Source organism: Astyanax mexicanus, chromosome 4 (assembly GCF_023375975.1).
Source record: "Astyanax mexicanus isolate ESR-SI-001 chromosome 4, AstMex3_surface, whole genome shotgun sequence".
Taxonomy (NCBI): Eukaryota; Metazoa; Chordata; class Actinopteri; order Characiformes; family Acestrorhamphidae; genus Astyanax; species Astyanax mexicanus.
The window spans coordinates 40,097,996-40,108,242 of NC_064411.1; the positions used below are offsets into that span (position 1 = coordinate 40,097,996).

At 36.0% G+C, this 10,247-nt stretch overlaps 1 long non-coding RNA gene across 1 annotated transcript; it reads left to right on the forward strand.

The window, feature by feature from the left end:
* The first annotated feature begins 1,469 nt into the window (after positions 1-1,469).
* LOC125801701 (uncharacterized) lies at positions 1,470-8,146 on the forward strand. The gene is made up of 7 exons (XR_007438863.1): positions 1,470-2,536; positions 2,831-3,011; positions 3,135-3,315; positions 5,274-5,335; positions 6,060-7,201; positions 7,302-7,372; positions 7,608-8,146. It is a non-coding gene; the product is annotated as an uncharacterized LOC125801701 (long non-coding RNA).
* The last annotated feature ends 2,101 nt before the right edge of the window (positions 8,147-10,247 follow it).

Here is a 10,247-nt window from a genome sequence, read left to right on the forward strand (position 1 = left end):
AGACAGAGGAGAAGTTTTCTTTCAGAAACAGCGAGGGTTACCTGCGTGTTTACTAATCCGTTACTCGTTCGTGCTGGCGTTAAGATCATTTGCACGTTAGGTGGATTTACAGGGCTAACGTGTATTTATCTTATTAATCTTTAGTGATAGCAGGTAAAATCTTGGCAATGAAAGCTATGTGTCTCGTGGCTCGAGTTTATGGGGCGTTTGGGGACAGTAGAACCAAAACAGCTTAGCTATGTAAGTTAGTTTGCTAACTTACGGAGCTACTTCATGACGCAGATTAGTCCATTCATCATTAAATTATCATACAATGCAAAGAACAAATGCTGTGTTCAGATGATGTGGTAAACTATTCATCTACATGTTGTTCTTTCTTAGCTATTCATGTGATTTTCTCTATCATTAACAGGGTTGTGAGCTTCCTGAGGGCTTTGAGGATAGTTATCCTGGTGCGTGTCTTTCGTCTGGCCTCTCAGAAGAAAGATCTGGAGAAGGTCACTAGAAGAAAGGTGAGGATCTAAATGGGTGCTGGCCATCATTCTTTTATTTTAATTAAATTATATCAATTATTCATATAGATTCTAATGAAATGTTAAACTTAATTACAGTTTGATTATTTCATCATGATTCAGAGAGAATTAAATAAAAAAATTAAACAATTTGATGTATTTAGAAATAGGTTGGAAAATTATTAAAATCCATCAAAACCTTTTAAAATACACCCAAGTTACTGTTTGTATGCTGATTTGTGGCATTTGTGAATCTTGCAGGTATCTGAGAACAAAAGGCGGTAACAAAAAGGATGGATTTGATTTGGATCTCACCTATGTCACAGGTTGGGATGCTTTACCTAATTATGTAATCTTATTTGAATCTAGATTTTCTGCTTTTGGTTTGGGATCCAATAGTTAATAATGTTTGTTGCCGTGTCTTTTCCCTCACCTGGAAAGCAGGCACTCTACAGAAATCCCATAAAAGTAAGCTTAACAATTAAGAAAATAAAATAAAACTGAAAAGTCTGTAGAAGGCAATTATTTTAGCTGAATTATTGATTTAAACAGATTTTTATGTAACAATGTTACAATTTGCTGTATTTAGGAAGCTGCCATATTTCTGGACACAAAGCATCCCGATCATTACAGAGTTTACAATCTCTGCAGTAAGTTAGATCATGAAAAACCTGGAAAAGTCAAGGAACTTGAAAATAGTCATTTTCAGGCCTGGATAAGTTTTGGAAAAAAAAAACAAAAAAAAACAAAGTCAAAGTCAAATTTACTCTTTGTGATCTTTGTGTTTCCATTTATTGACTCCGTTTATCGACTCCGTTTATCGACTCTGTTTGTCGACTGAGAAAAGCTATTTAAAAAATAATTTGATAACTTGATTGGAGTTTCAGATGGAATATAACTGTAAATTCACAGAGAAAAATCTAGGTGTTTAGGCTGTAATTTAGCTCTTGCTCTCTTCCACTCTTTGGGAAGCATATTGGTTATATATGCAAGTAAATTACCAGTAATGGTGACAAGAAGGCAACATTTAAACAGATGCATTTAAAAGCTGTTAAAAAAATAAAGAATCTACACAATATAGACACAACCTAAACATATTCCCTGACAGCCAGATATATGCCAAATTAGTTTATTTAAAAATTGATTCTGTTCAAAGTTTTAAACAGAAGATTCTATATCATGTTTGATGAAAGTATGAAATACTGTTTACAGGTTAAACATTAGAAATGTTTATCAGTGTTTAAAATGGGCCTGAGCTGATTAATACATCAGTGCAGAGTGAAGTAATTTAGCCCTACATTATGGAGCGCTCAGAATTTGACACATTTTATTATTGAAGATTGTGTCTTAGCATTGCTTAAATAAATGTTTTTTTTTTAATTATTTAAATATATTTAATGTAAATATAGGCCTACTATAATCAGTTTTGATATACATTCTTGTCTACTCTGATGTTTTAAACACGCTATGGTCATTAAAATGTGCTGCGAAAGCATAGAAAAGGCACAGAAAATAATTTAAATTTATAGGTTAACACTATTTGTAATCTACATGTGTATACATATTTTACCCTTGTTTTCTTTTTTTCCAGAGGGAATTATAAAATAAGCTAAAGACTTTCATGTTTACTACAACTTAATTATTAATCATGTACCAGTGTTTTATAGCAAATGTAACCAAAAAATGTCCCACATTATATGTCCCAGGTTATAATTTTTTGCATTGTCAGCGATACCAGACGCACATTCACACACACACAATGGAAACATGAAAAGCTAGACGTGCTAATGAAACGTAAAATACTACTGCTTTTACTACTGTTGATGTTTGGTGCAGCCATCTTGCGTTCTGAACTTGTGGGTTTATTCCAGTTGAAATGTTCTACTTAGAACTTGGAAATTTCCAGTTCTGAATTCCTACTTCAGATGGAATGCAGTATAAGGATTCACATTAGAGCTCGACCCAACCTGCCCCATACACTGTCATTTTGAGCCAAAGCCCGAATTAAACCTGACATTTTTTGAGTAAGTAGAGCATTAAAACTGAGCTTTTAAAAACATTTTCGTTCTGTTTAGAATGAGTGAAGAATGAATAAGACCTATTATTTAAGAAAAATATTATTAATTATTAGGAACAGATCTCCAAAAGATTATAACATGAACAATGCAAACAATGATCCAAAGGCCTAAACATTAGGCTACAATGTCTGAATGACTTTCCTCTAATCTAGTATAATATAACATGGTTTAAGAAAAGAAAATAAATTCTTTTATAATTTTATTTATATTTTTTTCCCATTTTCTCCCCAATTTACACAGCCAACCCACTCGTTAGGACTCCCCCTATCACTAGTAATGCCCCAACACACCAGGAGGATGAAGACTAGCACACTCTTTCTCCGATACATGTGAAGTCAGCCACCGCTTCTTTTCGAGCTGCTGCTGATGCAGCATTGCCAAGCAGCCAGCACATTTGGAGGAAAGCGCAGCGGCAGGTGAAGTGCGTAATATGGACAGTGTGCACTTTGCACTTTTTAAAAACAGTTTGATTTGTTTCTGCTATATTTTGATTCATAGCTTTATATAAAATGAAAATAACTTATAACTATATTATTTTCTTTAGCCCGAGGAACCTGAGGAAAGTGGTGGGAAATCTCGAGCCAGGTCAGACCTTGGGTTGGGTTTGGGCAGAGAACCTAAGCTCTTATTCACATATTGAACTTTGTGTGTGTTCTCAGTGACATGTTGAACTACACTGCCAGTTTGAGGGAATGTCATTGCCATCCACTGCAAAGGAGGCAAAGGTGATGCTGAAGTTTTCACTGATTTAAAGACATCATCAATGTTTTCTATATGCATTTGATTTGATTTTTAGGTTAACCCATCACCATAGTTGTTCAGCTGAATGTCTAAAGCCATATCCAAACTGGATTCACTTATTCATTTTAGCTGAGGAGGTTTTTTTTTTTTCTTCCTTCATGGCACGGATATGTCAGGGTGTAGCAAATCTCAGGTGCATGCTTTATACAGCAGTCAAATTCAGAAGGTGAACCACATGACTCCTCAGAGGTGCAGAGCTTCTCTCAGCTTAAGGCAAGTGATTGTGTAGCATAGCCTGTTGCCTACATACAGCTCTGAAAAAAATAGAGACCACTTAAAAATGATCAATTTCTTTGATTTTACCAATTTTTACCAAATTGAATATAATCAAGAGGAAGATGGATGATCACAAGCCATCAAACAACAAACAAAGCTGAACTGCATCTTTTTTTGGTATTTCAGCTGTTTATAATTTTCTGCAAATAAATGCTCTAAATTAAAATATTTTTATTTGGAATTTGGGAGAAATGTTGTCCATAGTTTATAAAATAAAACAGCAATATTCATTTTACTTAAACATATACCTATAAATTGCAAAATCTGAGAAACTTGATTCAGAAACTAAAGTGGTCTCTTTATTTTTTTCCAGAGCTGTTTGTTATGAACATGTTACTGTATTTCTGTATTTATTGTAAGTTGGTTATAATATTCTTATCACATGTTTTTGATGGGGAATGCAATACGTAAAATGATTAGCTGCTCCCACCTGAGTCATTTAAGCAAAGAATACTGTATTTTCCTGATGTCCTGAAGAAAAAATGCATTACTCCATAGATAAAGCTAATCGCTTCACAATAGGGTTTATGTTGGGTGTCTGAAGTTTGCTCTGCAGCTTAACTCCGTGGGTGATCCAGCCAAAATCTGCTGGACACTTATAGCCACTTTGTTAGTCCTGGGCAAAAATCAATATGCAGTCACTTCTAACTGCAGTTAGTTGTCTCAAATAGATTTGCTTACGAAGTGACTTGACTTGAATTGTGTGACCAATATTTTACTCTCCATAAAAGCAGAAAAAGGTTTGTTGCATAGCTACAGTTTGTACTTCTGTACTTTTTTATAGAGAAGTGTTACACGGGGGGTCATAAACCTGAAGAAACCTAAAGCAATTCTGTTTGAGAGAGTTGTTTTAGGCAGGTGTGTAAGACTTTAGGTATGCAGTTCACACATGACTGTCCTGGTGACTGCAACAATCAGGGGAAACAGTGAGGAAACTAAAACTAGCAAAAGTATTTAATCAAGATTTTGATTAATTTTACTGTCTTTCTGTTTCTATTGTCTCTCCATCTCTGCTACAAATGAAAGGCTTAATCTCTGTTTGGGAAACCAAACCATGGACACAGAACACAGTTAATTAAATGGAATTCAATGTTAAAGATACAGTACTAATAATATTCACTGCTGAAATGGTTCCCACTTCCTGCTAAGGTGCTGCTACATGGCTACTGTGTTGTGTTCCTAGCTGATTTCTGTGCAGTTGTATTCCAGATGGTTGCTAGGGTCTTTAAGGTGGTTGTCGAGTGGTTACTCTGGTAACCCGTTTAACAATGAGCCAAATATATTTTGTACCAAATATAGATGTAGAATGTTGTACAATTTTAAGATCTTTTAATAATCGCATGAGGTTTAGTAAATTTCGAAAGTAGACGCTGTATTTTATTTTTCATATTGTACACTGTTTATGCTTATGCCCGGCTGTCCTCTTCTTCTTACGTATGTAGTCTCATAGACGGCAGGGGTGCCACACTAAAGAAACAAACACACAATGGCTGACCAGCTGAATTTAAGTTAAAAGAAAATGTGTTTGTAATGTAATATTTGATAAGGGCCCTTGAGCATTTCGAATCAAGTCAGCTTGAGAACTGTTTTTTTTCTGTTGCAACAGGGCGCACGGGTACGATGGTGTGTACATGGTTGATTGACAGCGTTTAGTTTGAGAGTGCGCAGGTACTGTATTTCTCCTGAGGTGAGGTGAATGTGTATGTATATATTCAGTGTGTCAGAACTGCTCCTTTAGTTTCTGCTGTGCTCAGTTGAAGACTGAGACCAAGTAGTTAAACATACAGCTCTGGGGAAAAAAAATGGTTTTCATGCATCTTGGCATGTTCTCCTCCACCAGTCTTACACACTGCTTTTGGATAAGTTTATGCCATTCCTGTTGCAAAAATTCAAGCAGTTCAGCTTGGTTTGATGGCTTGAGATTATCCATCTTCCTCTTGATTATATTCCAGAGGTTTTCAATGAGATTTTTAAGTGTTTTTTTTTTCCAGAGCTGTATGTCTGCACTCTCCTACAAAAGTATTGAAACACTGAGGCCAATTGATTTTTTTTCTTCTGCTCTAGTGAAAACATTTTGGTGTAACAAAAATATAATTTAAAGATGAATATTGAAGACAAATTGGTAAGTTCGGACAAAAGCTGAATTGTTGACCTTTTGTCTCCTATTCATCTTTTAATGTCAAACCCAATTTGTTTTCAGTCTAAAGCAGAAATAAAGAAATGAGACTGACTTATCAAGTACTTTTGGGGGGCAGTGTATGTTTAGGGGCTGTTTCCTGTGTAGTTCCAATTAAAATCTGCAGTCAGTCTGCTCCTTTCAGAGTGACTGCACTGTTATGTATATTGGTTATGTAATTTAATGCTCCTGGGCATTGCTGTGTTTGTTGTGCAGGTGTGGGAAAGGGCAATGGCAGTGATCTGAAGGTGCGGATCATAGTGAAAAGAGAGCAGGTGTGCCAGTGTGTCTGTGCCACGCAGACGAACTGTAGGGTAAGCTAACTTTTAAAGGTTTTCTACAGTATAAACCTGTATTTACTTCCTCATAGTCAAATGACAAGAGTAGTTTCAGTACAAAAAAGTGAAAAACTGTGAACCTTAAACACAGTGGTTTCCTAATTAAAACCAGAGCTATATGGCATATCCAGAACAGACATGTGAAGTGGGCTAATCCCACAACCCCTAAATGATTTAGTAGTTTAGGGTGATTTCACACCTACTTTTTTATGTGTCAAAATAAACTGTTCATATTTACGTGTAGTGCTGTTTGTTTGGACATGGATGAGTACAGTAATCACAACTGCAATGAGACTGCTGAGAACTGTTGGTCTGAACTCTGAATTGGTTGGTTTGTGATGTGAACATGATCTGACCTTGATCCAACCCATCTGTCAAGCATACTCTGTCAGTTTTAAGATGTGGAGTCAGTCAAATGAACACATGCCACCTCTGCTGTTGTTCCATGTTAAACTGCACAGAAATCTGTTTACTTTCTTGCTCCCAGCCAAGACAGCTCTGACCAACAACCAAACAGATTACAAAGATTGTTGTGACTCGTTTTGGTGAGCTTGAATTTTATCCTCTGTTAAAACAACAAACCATGAGGGAAATGCTCCAAGAGAATCAATTAATTACCTGACTTGGACCAGAGCAAACAAACTATAGTGTGAAAAAACATACACTATTAAAAGATTTTGTACATACATACACTAGTGAAAGCGTTTGTGAATCGGTATCATCTTAACCCCAAATCATATTTTAAATATGTACTAAAGAACAACTTTTAAATATTCAATAAGCTCATAATATTGAACCTTTAAAGACAGTAGCAGCCCACTAAAAACATAAATCACATTGTAATTGTTGGGAAAGGTCTTTCAGATGTTTGTCTTATGTTCCTTTGTGTTTATTTTACTGTTCGCTCATATACTGTGTTCTCATATTTTACCAGATACTGAAAACAATGCCGTGGTGATCAGCTTTCAGGAAGGGCCAGTGGTTTGTGGTGATGTTAAGGTCATGTTTGAATCCAGGGCTGTAAGTTCCCAATCTATTGTAACGTAAGAATGATTTTATGGACATCGTTTTTTCCAGTTGTTTGGCAAAATGTTTTTTCTCTATTGTTCTCTATGCCCAGGGTCTTCCAAAGGGGTATGAGGACTATCCTTTCTATTTCTGGTTCAACACTTCATTTGTAGAGAACAACAGGTGAGTTTTTTGCTGTCCATTGTCCTCAGAAGCAGACACTGGCTTTGTTTACCTACCAGACCACTCTGGTTTTAGATTTTATATATAAAAATGCCAGGCCACTTAATTCATTAATTAGAATATTTTGATATTTTGTCCCCTCTCAGTTTAGTAACATTACTGCTTTCAATGTAAAACGAAAAATCATATGGACTGCTGCTTGAATGCAATCTATAATGCTTTGGTCCCAAAACAGGCTCTATCTGTCAAGGGAGGAACTGGACAACCCACGTAAGTCCAAAACCTGGGACATCTACAAGGAGGACTTTGGTGTGACCGTGTCTTTCAGTGACCCTGCACTTATGTAGCAGACGACACTTGCTTGTGTATCTCAACTAAAACCCTTAAGCCCTGCACAAGGTCTAAATCTTTGCTCTAATGTAGGTTTTCACACACTTATAAAAGGTGAGTGATGTTTAGGGATTGGATTCGGGCTATATAACCTCAACTTTGTCCATCCCCCATCTTCACTGTAAGAGCTTTTTACTGAGCCGTGCGTTACACCACAATATTATGCATTTGTTTGTCAAATGTTTTTTTTGTCTTTAAATGAAGACAAATGTTTGTGTCAGTTTAGCATATTAAGCCTCCAAAATGTAAATCTTACTCTTTAAGCTTGAGTGTACATCAAATAAAGCAATCGAGGCTGCCACTGTGAAATGGTCAATGGTTATGTGTGCAGAAACATGTTTTTGTAGTACACATGTATTGAAATAAATACTAATGTCTCTGTAACACTTGTCTGTCACTTTTTTGAATTAACAACTGATCTGGGTTACTGAATTTCTGCAATTGTTTTTAAGGATAGATCTGAGTGACTTGTTTTTTTAGAAGTAAAAAGTCTGGTCTTACAGGTGGGCATGCAACTCTAAACTCTTTAGAATCAGCAGTTTTAGAGGTGACCTTTTTCAGAAGCGCTGTCAGTGCCATTCTCATATAAAAGGCTTAAAATCAAATCTCAAATGTGCAGCTTATAATAGTAAATAAAATAATGTACTATGTAATTGTGTAGAACACAAACTGTATAAACACAAACTTTAATTCTAGAATTGATATACACTATCTGCTGCTCTCAGTACAAATGGATGGCTGGATCAAAAATCAGAGGGAAAATATTAAACTGGGGATTCACAAAAATGCTTTTTCTTAAGTTCTTAAGTTTATACTTAACTTAAGAGGTCTGTTTTGGTTATTTTTCTTAATGTTTATTTTGTACCAAAAATTCCAAAAATGGAATAATAATATATATACCTTTATGATACACTCACATTTCAGTGCTTGGTTTGACTCTGTTTTTTTATTTTCCTAATGTTTTCTTAAGCCTTCACATCAGTGTCTCAGCACTGGCATTCAGAGCCCCTTATTCACCATCGTACTCCATTGGACATTTCAGGGACAACAGCCTTTTTTGCCCAATTATAAACACTCTTCTTGTAAAAGTTATCCAGACATAGGTTAAAAAAAAAACAAAAAAAAAAACAGTTGAACTATAAAGTATTGAAAGACTAGGATACTAAAAGCCAGTAATGCTAGCCCTGCTAAGACGTCCCTTTGCTGGTTAACAAGATAGCCTCACAGTATACTGTATGTTTTTTTTTTTTACTGCCCTTGAGCTTTTATTTTTTTTTATTTGTACTGCAGTAGAAATGTGTTTTTAGAAACTTGGCTTTATTTGTCTCACTATCTTTATATATCAGTTGCTTTAAACATTATAATGTTAAGCATAATTTTATTTATAAATTTAAATATAACAAAACATAAATGTTGTTTTAATAAACGTTAGCAATAAATAATCTCAAAATAACACATCTAAAATACAGCAGACTAATAGTTTAAACCATTAAACCCAGCCTTTCATTGAGCTGAGAGAAAATTAAGTGTGCCGTTCAATTTCCAACGTTAAGAAATGGGTTAGACAAGCTATACTAATGCACCATCCATCATCTCATCATCTCAAAAGTCACAGTTCAGCTGTGACTTTTGGAAGAAACCAAAGTCAATGGAAAAGAGGGGGTGGGTGGGGGTGGGGGTTGTCTGAGATTTAATATAACAATATTATTTTAATATAACTGTTCATAGTTAATTAAAATACTTACTCTGAATTACATAAGAGTGCTAGTAAAATATAAAATAAAATAAAAAAATATATATATAAACATTTCGGGCACCGTAGCCCCCACACCTAGTTTTGAATGGTCGTGTCTCCTGTGATTCAGTCAGTAACAACAAGACGGTCGCCCTTTTCTCCGGGATCTTCAAGGAGTTTGCAGGAGGTGTAATTTATGGGGAACAATCATTAATGTTGGGTTAAATCTAGTGTTTTTTCACTCTAGTGCTGAAGGTCCGCTGCGCTGCTCTTTATATTGTGTTTCCCCTTTACTCTGTTTTCATTAAAAGCCCCTCAGTCTTAAAACAGCGGCAGTAAAACAGGCGGAGCGGTGGGCCTCCAGCAGCAGTAGTGATAACTCTGCCGGTGTAGAGTGGAGCAGCGCGAAGGGAGCTCTTTCAGTCCCGGTGAGTAATTTAGCTAGCTGGCTGTTTTAGCTCTCGGTGAAGCGCGGTCTTATTATAATACTAAACTACAGCGTGGTGAGACTATTTAAACTGAAGCGTGTTAATGGCGAATAACGCTGTAAGATAGCTATGGTGCAAACCGAGCTACGGTGGAGCTGGCTAAGCTAATTAGCTTAGCCAGCTCCACCGTAGCTCGCTAGCCTTAGCTTCAGTTAGCCCGATTACCTGCAGCAGCTGCCCGTTCAGAAAAAAAAACACAACCAGCGCTGTTTAAGAGCTGCTTTACAAGCTTCTCTCCCAGCATAGGGTGTGTTTTTCTCAA